This window comes from Canis lupus, chromosome 7, assembly GCF_011100685.1.
Source record: "Canis lupus familiaris isolate Mischka breed German Shepherd chromosome 7, alternate assembly UU_Cfam_GSD_1.0, whole genome shotgun sequence".
NCBI lineage: Eukaryota > Metazoa > Chordata > Mammalia > Carnivora > Canidae > Canis > Canis lupus.
Window position 1 is genome coordinate 39,000,949 of NC_049228.1, and position 12,030 is coordinate 39,012,978.

Consider the following 12,030-nt stretch of genomic DNA (forward strand, 5'->3'; position numbering starts at 1 on the left):
TTGAGTAGGGCTTATTTCACTTTGCGTACTGTCCTTATGTTTGTCCCCTGTTCTAGCACATGTAACATGTGACAGAACAGGGTTCTCTTCCTTTTGAAGCCTGAATGATATTCCACTGTGTTTGTGTAGTACATTGTGTCTGTTTATCCATGGATGGACACCTGGGCTGCTTCCACCTCTTGGCTACTGTGAATAATGCTGCTCTGAATATGACTGTGCAAATATTTCTTTGAGATCATGCTTCAGTTCTTTTGGATGTAAATGGATCTGTTTTTGACTTTTTGAAGAACCGCCATACTGTTTTCCATAACGGGTGTACCCATTTGACAATCCCACCTACACCGTGCACGATGCTGGCTTCTCCACATCCTCACCAATGCTCATAGTTTACAGGGGTTTTTGTTGTTTGCTTCCTTTGATTGTGACTGTCTTAATGGATGTGAGGTGATACCTCACTGTGATTTTTTACTTCTGTTTCTGTTACTTAGTAATGTTGAGCATATGCATGTCAGCCATGTTATATCATCTGGGGAGAAATGTCTATGCAAGCCCTTTGGCTATTTTTTTAATTGGGTTATTTGATTTTTATGTTGTTGAGTTGCAGGAGCTCTTTACATAGTCTGGATACGAACTCCTCATCAGAAAAGTAACTTGCAAACATTCTCTCTCATTTTGGTTGCCTTTTAAATCTGCTGGTGGTATCCTTTGATGCACAAAAGTTTTAAAGTTGGATGTCAACCCATGTATCTGGTTTTGTTACTGTCACCCATGCTTTTGGTGTCATATCCAAGAAATCATCACAAATCTAATGTCATGAAGCTTTTCTCTGGATTTTCTTCTAGGGGCTTTATAGTTGGGGTTCTTAGGTTTAGCTTTTAAATCTACTTTGAGTTAATTTTTGTATGTGGTGTAAGGTAAGGGTCCACTTTTATTCTTTCGCATATGGATATCCAGGGACTGTCCTTCCCCTATGGGGAAGATGGTAAATTTCATGTTACATATACTTTAATACAATTTTTTAAGTAAAGAGGAAGAAGAGGGAGGAGGAGGAGAAGAAGGGACAACAGAGATAATATTTGGCCCACAGATCCTTAACTATTTTCTCTTTAGGCCTGGCCCTTTCCGAGCAGACTGCTGAGCCCCACGCTGGTAGCCTGTAGCATCCTACTGCGCCCCTCAACACTGTTACATTATTGCTATACTGCAGGGAGCATCCCATGCTGTCTCTGAGTCCCTTTGGACCATGGCTCTCCTGGAGTGCGCTTGCCAATTAAAACTCTGTGAATCATCCTGTGCATGAAGACGGAGGTGCCAGTGGGGATTCTAAAATCCTTGGCTCAGCTTCGGGTCTGTGTCTTGGGAGGGCTGGCCCGTGGCCTGCGGTCCTCACTCTCCTGGCTGTGAGTTAAGGATGAAAAATTTTGGCCTTAAAATGGAGAAAAATGAAAGAGGGGAATGTGACTAAGGTTTCCTGAGACATTGGCAGGGAACTCTGAGGCTTCTTAGAAGGAAAACCTGGATGCCTGGGTGGCTCAGTGGGGGAAGCGTCTGCCTTTGGCTCAGGTCATGATGCTAGGGTCCTGGAATCGAACCCCGTGTCAGGCTTCCTGCTCAGTGGGGAGTCTGCTTCTCTCTCTGCCTGCCTGTTGTTCTGCTTGTGTGTGCTCTCTCATAAATAAATAAATAAAATCTTAAAAAAAAAAAAAAAAAGAAGGAAGAACCAATATGAATCCCAGACAGTGGGATGCCTGGGTGGCTCAGGGGTTTAGTGCCTGCCTTCAGCTCAGGGTGTGATCCTGGAGTCCCGGGATCGAGTCCCACAACAGGCTCCCTGGAGCCTGCTTCTCCCTCTGCCTGTGTCTCTGCCTCTCTGCCTTAAATAAATAAATAAATAAATAAATAAATAAATAAATAAATAGATTAATTAATTAATTAATTAAAAGAATCCCAGGCAATATTACCATCTGAGCAAGTCAAGGAGCTCCCGGTCTTTTCTTTTCTTTTTTTTTTTTTAGCTCCTGGTCTTAAGCTCAGGCACCCTGAATGTGTGAGCATGGGGCCAACATCTAATTTAACACCCTTCTGTGTCTCAGCTCCGTACCCAGGTGGTGAACTCCCCGACGTCTGGTCTGGTTTTCCTGTTTCCAGAGTCTCCTCTGAGCATCTGACCGCACCTGGCCATGCCTGGAGGCTCTTGGCCTTTGCGAGCAAAGACCCTGGAGGGAAACAGGCTTCCAGGAAGAGTCCCCTTGGGTTAAGGGCCTTCTCTCTGCACTGCCTCAGGTAGGGATGCTGGGAGTGCCCAGGCCTGACTGCCCAGCTGTTCCTTCTCCGCCCTCCAGAAGCCAAACGCTTCAGCATCCTGCCCTGCTCAGTGCTGGGCAAACAGCATCAGGCTTCATTACTTCTCAGGGACTCAGAGGCTTCTCTCAGCCAACCCTCTCGCTTGAATGTCCCCACCCCCCTCAGAGGGAAGCCCTGGAAGCGCTCAGGGGGATGGCCCCAGGGGGCAGGGAGGCCCAGAGCCCTGGCTGGGGCTGGGGTGGGCTGGGGGTGGCTCTGTGTGAGAAGCCAGCTCCAGGACGCTCTCACCATCCAGCTGCCTTTCAGCCAGTCCCCTGGGGCCACCCTCCCCCTCCTTTCATTGTGCTGATTGGAGATTGTGTCTCTGAATAGGGCTTGATGTCCTTTTGAAATTATCTGTTCCTTTTTTTTCTTTAAAAAATTTCTCCTGCTTTCTCTATTTGGTTTAGATTGTCACTGTGTCCCTAACTGGTGAGGATGGTTAATGGGCCACTGGATGATGGGAATGATCATCACCATCACCAGTGGTCTTCTCTGAGGACAACCTGGAGGTGGGAGGGACAGTCTCTGGGGGACAAGACCTGGGAGACATTTTCTCTCCCGGGTCCCTGTCAAAGGGGAGCCTGGGGGGAGGCGGGGGCAGGATGTCCAAACTGGAGCAGAGCAGGTGGCAAGGCTAAGGGAGCAGAGGAGCTGGGAATCCATCTGGGGAATGGGATGGCTGGACAGGGGGGCAGGTTCTCCACCCACCTGTGCTGGATAACCTCGGAGCCAGAAGCCAGGTGGGGAAGAGCCCTAGAGGCATCACGGGTGTCGAGGCTCCCTTCTGGGCAGCCAGGTGCTCTGGTCTGCCCTCTGACACACCACAGGTAGCAAGACATGCCAGTGCAACATCAACCTGGTCCTCCCCGTGCCCATCAGGCTGCATTTGTGCTCCTGCTTATGGGCCAGAGCTTTGCCTTCTTACAGAAAAAGCCAGCTGAAGGTAAGGCTCCTCTTGTGTGAGAAATGGTCCATCTGCTAGGGAGTTCCGTGCCCTGTAAGAGCCCCAGGCCTGTAGGAAGGGGGAGACAAGCACCCTGTTCCACCCGACCTCCTGCCAAACAACAGAACACCCAACTGTGTGTCGCAAGAGTGAATCAATATTTACAAAGCAATACAAGGAAGTGTTTTGCATATGGTACCACTTGATCTCAGTAACCCCGAAGACTCAGGGAGCCAGGAGGTGAAGAGTGAGCCTTGGCCTGTGGGTCCAGGAGTGCAGCAATGCTTGTTGTCCAGGGAACAAGGTGTTGTTGAATGAAGGAACGGGTCTGCTAGGGCTCGTCTCTGTTCTATGATCCCGTGTAGGGCCCAGACCCTGGGAAGGCTGATGCCTGCAAATATGCTCAGGAGGGTTTTCTGATTCTGCTCTTATCCTCCCCGCTGCCCTCCCTGCCTTTCCAAGAAGGCATAGATTGATTATTTGAGATGCCAGGCATTTGCAAGCCTGTGATGGTGCCGAGCACTATCCTAGATGCCAGGCTTGAGTGAACAGAACAGATTGAACTCTCTGCCCGATGGAGCTTGTGCCCCAGCCAAGGGCATGGATGTTTGTCTGAGAGACCAGGTTCTGCCTAGACCTTGTCAGTGGTGTGCGGATCAGATGGTCTGGGGAGGTCTGGGAGCCCTGGGCCACTGTGCAGACCCCAATGGGCCCCGCTGTGTCATCTGGACCCTTCCTCCCCCGCTTCCTCTGTTCCGTGCCCGTGGCTGCCAGTGTGGGCTCTCCAGCTGTCTGCTCTGGCCTCCTTCCCTGCCCGTGGTTTGCCCTCCGGAAGGGGATCCTAAACCAATCTGGCCTTGCTAGTGTCTTTGCCACAGGGCCTGGCATTGAGACTAAGAGTCTCAATCTGGGCCAATCTCTTGAACATGTGAAGAACCAGGAGCAAAGGCATTGTTATCAAAATATTATTTAATTTTTTCACTCTGTGCACAGAAGGCATAGAGAGTCCATTGTAGAGCAAGGGAAGTAGAGGGGATGTGGACACAGAGATGAGGTGTGGAGAGACACTCCTGATATCTTCCTGTCCCAGGGTTTGTCATGTTCCTGTGGCCACAGCTTCCCTGCTGCTGGGCACAAAGACAAAGCCTTCACCAGGTTGGTGACCTGTCCTCTCGTGTGTGAGCTGGCTCCACTTGGCTTCTGCTACTTATAACCAATTCATCCTCACCTTCAATGCAAACAAACTCTTTCTGTTAAGGGCAGAAGCAGCAGACCTACAGCTGCCTCCATGTTGTCAGGTCTGGGAATGACAGTCAAAGTGGGGCCCAAGAGACCAGCGCTCACTGGGGATGCTCCCCTGCCCCACACCACCTCTCCTCCCATGCCAAGGCCCCAGAATGCAGATTGATCTGGATACAGAGTATGACCTTCCCCTAAATCATCATATCTTTGTTATACGATCAGGCTTTCTGACTCACAAGCATTTTTCCCCTTGCTCTCAGCCCTAGGAGGGAGTAAACACTGTGGTAAAAGAAGGAAAAAAAGATGAATTCCTTTCTAAACTGTGGGTGCAGGGCACCTGGGGGTAGCTCAGTGGGTTGATTGTCTGCCCTTAGCTCAGGTCATGATCTAGGGGTCCTGGGATTGAGCCCCGCATAGGGATCCCTGCTCAGTGGGGAGTCTGCTTCTCCCTCTCCTGCCCCCGCCCCCGTTCATGCTCTTTCTCTCTCGCTCAAATAAATCAATAAAATCTTAAAAAAATAAATTGTGGGTACAGCAGTGGAGTGGCCATCAGTATTGATCACCGCAAGCTTAGCAAGAATCAGCTGCAAGCTTAGAAAGAATCAGCTGCTGGGTCATAGACTTTTTAGAAAGGACAAGTGTGGTCCATTGAGAGGGCTGCACATCAGCCACAGAAAGCTTCTCTTTTTCCATACCTGCCTAGCTCCCACCTGCCCTCCAGGCCCCAGTGTTTCCTGGGAAGCCTTCCCCAAGGTTATATTGGGGAACTCCTTTCTGTCATAGCACTTTCTTACAGTACACATTTCACTATTTAAGTACATATCTCTCCATGAGCTCCCAGAGAGTAGAGTAGCTCAGTACCTGGCATGACGGATGTTCCACATATATTTATTCAACAAAGGACTGAATTTAGACATTAATTTAGAACTATCCACAAAGTCTCTGTACCTAAACTTGTACAGGTAACCATATGTTCTGTGCTTCATCACATTACGAAGTAGACTCAGGTATGTGTTTAAAAGGCAGAGAAAGCAGGTAGGACTCAAGTATCCCAGGATAGCTAGACATTCCAGAACTTTAGTCAAACAAGACCCATCATTTAGGATTAAGTTAGACTTTATACAACAGAAACAAGGGCTCGTTCTCTGGTGTCAAAAGAGTCCAGAAAGATGCAGTTCTGGGCAGGCACGGCATCTTCATGAAGTTATCAGGAACCCCAAGCCGCTCTGGCTTTCTCCAGCACCTTCCATAGCATAGGCTCCCATTCCCAGGGTCACCGCATGGTTCAAGAGGGCTGCAGCATGTCAGCCATCACATCTGCATTCCAGTCAGCAGCATAAAGGCAGAATGGCAAACACAACAGAAGGACAACTTGCCAACTGAGTCTAGGCAGAAGTCTTAAAAGTTGCACATAAAACCTCCTCTGCTACCTCATTGGTCAGGAAAGCTCACAAATGGAGACTTTAGCTGGGTGCAGTGCTGCCACAAATAAACTTGGAGTTTTATAATTAGTGGTGAAAGGAGAACAAACATCATGCAGGAACCTGCAGTCTCTAAGCAAAACTGTCAGGAAGGGCCTCTTTTTAAGAAAAAGTGTAAAAAATCCACAGATCTATAGGCAGCTCGGCTTTGCCGTACATCCTGGCACCCTTTGATAGAGGGGCTGATGACCAATACTGTCCCACCCATGTGGAGAGCTGTGAGAGGAGTGGAAGGGTGGACCCTGTGCTCTGCTTCTGGCCTGTGCTCATCATCTGTGCTTACTGGACACGACCTTGTGAAGAGTTTGTGGCACACAAACTGCACAAAGGCTTTTTAGCACGTGGGCACGTCCAGCAAGGTGGGTTGGCTCAGTGCAGGTGGGTGCAAACACCCGTGGCCCCATACCTTCGGGGCCTGCTATAGGATTGGAAGCCTGGATGCTCTGCATTGCGGGCCCCCAGGGTCTCCAGGAGAGGGGAAAACGACCCTTCCCCTGGCCCTCATCCCCCCAGGGCGCAGGGTCCCCAGAGGTCGCACATACGGCATCTTCCCCCAGGACATATGCAGAATCTCTAATCAGCACCTCCTCCAACCGAGGTCGAGCTCCTCTGAGACTGGAAATGTCTGAATGTAGGACAAGTGTGAGAAGGGGAACGTGGGACAGTCATCGTGCGCTCTGGGCAGGCACCCTGGCCCTGGCCCTGGTTTTCTGTGTTGCTTTGCTAACGTGACTCAGGTGTCCATGTCCTCAGGCAGAATGGGAAGGGTAGTGACACCCACCTCGGAGGACTCAACGAGATAGTGTTGGCGGACGCATTTCATACAAAAGGTACTCCACAGAAGCTAGTTGAGTTCACGTCTGAGGAAACAGAATGGAGATAGATGGCCACAGCCATTGTGAGCACTCAACCCCCGAACAAAGCTCCCTGTGAAATTAGAGAAATTTGCAACCCTGGCATGTTGGCCGGGATCCCGGGAAGGGATGGGCACTTAGGGCGGAGGAGCCAGCCCCAGCCCCAGACAGCAGGCTCCGGAGGGCCAGGCGTGGGGAGCAGATTCACATCTTGTCCTGGGGACGCTGCACTTGGAATGACATTATTGATTCTGTGGTTCGGGGTGCCGAAGGGGGACAAGGGGCCGAGTCTCGTTATGGAAAGCCTTTATGCCTGCTGTAATTTCTACTTAGAGAGGCATATGGCAATTATTTTCGTCATCTCTACTTTCAAACCTCGGGGGACGCCTAGGTGGCTTAACAGTTGAGTGTCTGCCTTCGGCCCAGGTTGTGATCCCGGAGTCCCAGGATCGAGTCCCGCGTCAGGCTCCCTGCAGGGAGTCTGCTTCTCCCTCTGCCTGTGTCTCTGCCTTTTCCTCTGTGTCTCTCATGAATAAATAAATAAAATCTTAAAAAAAATAATAAAATAAAACAGCCTCGGTGCTAGCTATTTCCAGTTCTCGAAGGCAGGGCACGAAGGGTGCTGGCTGGGGAACAGGCAGCTCACAGAAGAAGCGAAGGGTGCACGGCTCCCAACTGTCAGGCTCACTCTTAACTAAGCAGACTCCCCCACCCCGCTCCATGAGTGCCTGGGCGGGGCCTCTCCATCACCCATACGGGGCTCAGGTGGTCCCTCACAAGCACCAGAGAAACAGGCACATGATCTTGAGCAATCATGTGACTGCTTTTCCTCGTGGCTCAGGGCAAGAGGTGAAAAGTGACCTTTCACAACCACATCCTGAGAGGATCTGCCTGCCAGCAAGTCCTGGGGCAGCGATGTTGGAGCTCTTCCGGGGATCAGATCCTGCAGATGGGCGTGAGGTGGGCAGGGCTGAAGTAGCCAGACGCAGCCTCAGTTTTCAGCACCTGAAAGAAACCATCGCAGGAGTATGGCCCCCATGGAGTGGAGGGGGAGGTAGGGGCATGGCACAGAGGTGAATCCAGGGGTGAAGGCAAAGGCTGCTCACACTTACATTGCACCAGTTGTGTGCAGGGCCTGTTCTCATTTCTTGGCAATGACTCTGGTAGGCGAGTATGATCATTACCTTCTGTTGCAGAGGCTCCGGCCTGAGCTCAGACAACCTTGCTCCCAATTCCTGGACCTTCCCAGTTCTCTGCCATGCTGCGTCTCGGAGTGGAACTGAGTGGGAGCCCGTGGAGCTCAGTGTGGGGCCCCGGCTTTCAGGACCAGTGCCCCTCCTCCAGGAACTCGTGCCTGTGACCACAGGAATATCACCGTCTGGCCTGAATACCAGAAGAGAAGCACTCTTGGCGTGTGCCCTACGGGGTGGGTCAGTTTTCAGAGGACAGGATGTTTAGTGAGCTGCTCTTGAACTCCAGTGAGAACATGGTGAACCCTCTAGGCCTGGTTGGCGAGGGGAATTAGGAGGACAGGGCTGGTTGCTTTTCCTCCTTTGCAAAAGCCAGCAGGCACCTGAAATCAGCCCCCAACCTCAGGCCTGACCGTGACCCTTCCTTGTCCTGGGAATGGTTTATTGATTCCGAAGGACGCATTTAATTTCATTTCATTCCAACAACAGAGCATCTGCCTCTGCTCACTGAGGCAGAGCCCCTCCTCTCTTCCGAAAAAATCCCAAGTTAACAACGATCTTGCATTAAGGAGTTGACCCAGTATGAAGGCTGCCTGTGTGTGGCCCTGCTCCATAGGGGCGTTCCTGGACCTGGAGTTTTGGGAGGATTCCGAGGGGTCGTGCATATACACCTGCTACACGTTCATTAACAGCTGGCTGCTCACAACCACCTCCAGGCAAGCAGCTGGAGGGGGCATCCGTCCTGGGACAGGAAAGTTGCGGGGCCGTCCGACCCCCATGAGCCAGGTGTTCACTGGTTCTAGTCCCTGGGGCCTTCCCTCCACCAGGTGCTTTGCGTGATGCTGGCAGCAAACAGGGCGGCAGCTGAGAGCCGCCAAGCGGAGCTGGCCGTGGCCGGTCACTTACACTCCCCAGTGCTGCCTGCTGGCTTCCAAGCCAAGGCACAGGTGCCCGCCCCTCCTGTCGGGACTCTGCCAAAGCTTTTGTAATATTTTAAAACGGCCATTGAAATGCCCGGTGACCAAATTTCCTTTGGAGATTGAAAAGTTGCAATTCAGAGGATGGCAGCATTCTGGAAGCTGTGACAGATTTGCTTTCCAGGGGCTGGGAGGGGCAGGTCCTCATAAAAAATAAGATTGATTATTTACTTGAGAGAGAGAGAGCACATGAGCGGGGGTGGAGGTGTGGGGCTGATCCCCAAACCCCAAGATCATGACCCTGAGCCGAAGGCATATGCTTTGCCCACTGAGCCACTCAGGCGCCCAAGAGCTCTATCTTTGTAAAAATGTCCATAGTGGGGCACCTGGGTGGCTAGTGGTTGAGCGTCTGCCTTCGGCTCGGGGTGTGATCCCAGGGTTTGGGGATCAAGTCCCATATCGGGCTCCCTACAGCGAGCCTGCTAGAGGGATCTGCCTGTGTCTCTGCCCCACCCTCATGTGTCTTTCATTAATAAATAAATGAAATCTTCTAAATAAATAAATAAATAAATAAATAAATAAATAAATAAATAAAATCAAAACAATGTCCATAGAGGCCCGACTTGCATTATCCATATCCCATCCATTAGCAACAGCCATACAGAGTTTTGAAAGAGGAAAACCCAGAGGGAGAAGGAGTTAGCTCTTGGGTACCAGGAAAAGCTACAAATGCCACCTGGGCACCTGTGAAGGTGTCTCCCCATCAGTGACACCACCTGTTGGGCTCTGGAGAAGGGGATCCTGGTGAAAGGACCCCTCAGGCTCTCTCCTTTGGGAAATAGGAAGATTACAATGCAAATGGGTAATCCAAAGTAATCATCACTTACAAAAGACTCCTGGGGACTCCTGGGTGACTCAGCAGCTGAGAGTTTGCCTTCCGCTCAGGTCGTTGTCCTGGGGTTCTGGGATTGAGTCCCTCATGGGGCTCCTCACAGGGAGCCTGCTTCTCACTCTGCCTGTGTCTCTGCCTCTCTTTGTGTCTCTCATGAATAAATAAGATCTTAAAAAAAAAAAAAACCCAAAAGACTCCCACATAATACGGAGCTTAAAAAAATGTGAAATTAAGCCAGGAGCTGCCTTCAGACACAGGGAAGTGTGTCTAGTCCCTGCCTGTCCTAAAAGGCACAATCCAGCACTGCTTTTGGGTCAAGCCCAGTGTACACAGATGCTAACAAGGCTGATTTGCCCCTTTCCCTCTTGTCCTGGAGGGTGTGAAGCGCTGAGTACAGGGATCCAGAAAGGAGCATCTTAACCCACTTGGGTGGTGGCCTCCTTTAGAGGGAACTGTGAGGCCAGGGCTCCAACTGGCCACTACCCTGAGAGGGAAAGCTCTTGTGCTGCAGACTATATACCGGTCATGCAGCCTTGACTGGTCCCGCCTCTGGCTGTGTCCCTGAGGGTCCTGCTGCTGTCAACTGTCTGCTAACACATCCTTCTAGTCCTTTCTCTAGCTGAGGGTTGAGTGCCACGCGTGCTAGCTCTGCAGGGTTCATTCACCCCAGGGCTGGAGCTCTGCAGCTGTGTGGGAAGGTTACATGTTTGCAGATCAGCATAGTAGGGGCAGAGTGACTTGGAAGCCACTTCATTTTTCACTTCATCAAACTCCCACTCACTGGGAAACTCGAAACCAGCGATATGAAACCTTTCTGGAGTTGTGACACCCTATTGTCACTCACTTTAGTTCATCAAACACCCACCCCTCTGAAAAATGCTGTGAGGTACGTATTTATTTTTAAGATGAAGGTGAACCAAAATTGAAAAATACCTGAGAATTTTCTGACACGGTAGCAAAAAGGAGGTTTACGGGAGGTGATTGGAAATCAGAGCAGGAAATCTGCACTCTGTGCAGAGGATACAGTTGTCCCCAAAAGTCGGCCTCCCTCCCAGCATGCACACCCTCGCCTTCCCCTTCCCTGGCACCCTTGCCTGCTCACTGCCCTGTACCTCCCTCCGTGACGCCCCATGCAGGATAGGCCCTGAGCCCTCACCCCTGCCCTGCACATTTCTCCTTGCAGAGCTTGTTAACACCTACCCAACGCCCTCTCCACTGCAGGTGTGGCTCTTGTCGTCGTTGCTTTGGACAGGTGCTAATACCTGCTAGTTCCTTGTCGGCAGGAAAACGTTAGCAGGGTTAACAGTGATGAGAATGAGTCCCTCCCAGGGATATGCTAATGGAGCCAGAAGGAATATCACACCCGGAAGAAATGATTGCCACTGGAATTTCAACAGGCCACAGAAACAGCTGGTGGGAGTTGGGAGAGGCATCCACTCCGCCTACGGTAATGCCCATCCTCGAGGTGCAGGCTTTGCTTTGGGACTGCGTAAAGGCACTGGATGAGGGTCAGGTGACCTGAATCTGGTCCTGAGTCACTCTAGTTCAGCCAGTATTTTCTAAGCACCTGCTGTATACCTGGCATTGGAGTCCAATGGTGAAGGAGATGAACCCTTGTCCTTAGTGAACTCCTTGTCTAGCAGAAGGCAACAGATACCACGAAACTGCTCCCCCAGCGGTGGACAGACTGCTGCGGGAACATGAGAGAGAGGGTGATGAATTCTGCCTGGAGAAAGTTCCAGAGAATCTGTGTTTGCACTGGCCCTTTAGGGATGAGAGAGCTTTGGCAGCCTGAGGAACGGAGGGAGGACAGTGCGAGGGGCAAGGCTGGAATGGAAGCACAAGAGGCGACTGCTGGGAAGTGGGTCAGATCACAGGGAGCATGATGAGGGAGGGGGCAGGACTGAAGCCAAAAAGCAAGGAGGGGGCCAGATGCTGAAGGGCCGCCCTTGCCTCGCTCATGAGTGGAGACGTGAGCCTGCACGTTGTGCGGAGCCATGTGAGGTTCTTTAAACCTTTGTGGAAAGACCCATTCAGGAGACTGCTACCTTCTCGCAGACGGTGATGGAGGGAAGGAGGGGCCGGCCAGAGGAGGGGACAACCCACAGCTCAGGTGCCGCCAGAGAGAGGAGAGGAAGTCAAGAGTGACACATGAGGTGTCTTGT

At 51.2% G+C, this 12,030-nt stretch overlaps 1 long non-coding RNA gene across 1 annotated transcript; it reads right to left on the minus strand.

Annotated features, from left to right (window-relative positions):
* Nucleotides 1-5,403: 5,403 nt before the first annotated feature.
* LOC102155860 lies at nt 5,404-8,288 on the minus strand. The gene is made up of 4 exons (XR_005361675.1): nt 7,979-8,288; nt 7,728-7,871; nt 6,794-6,872; nt 5,404-5,848 (listed from the first exon to the last, which is right to left on the minus strand). It is a non-coding gene; the product is annotated as an uncharacterized LOC102155860 (long non-coding RNA).
* Nucleotides 8,289-12,030: the final 3,742 nt, after the last annotated feature.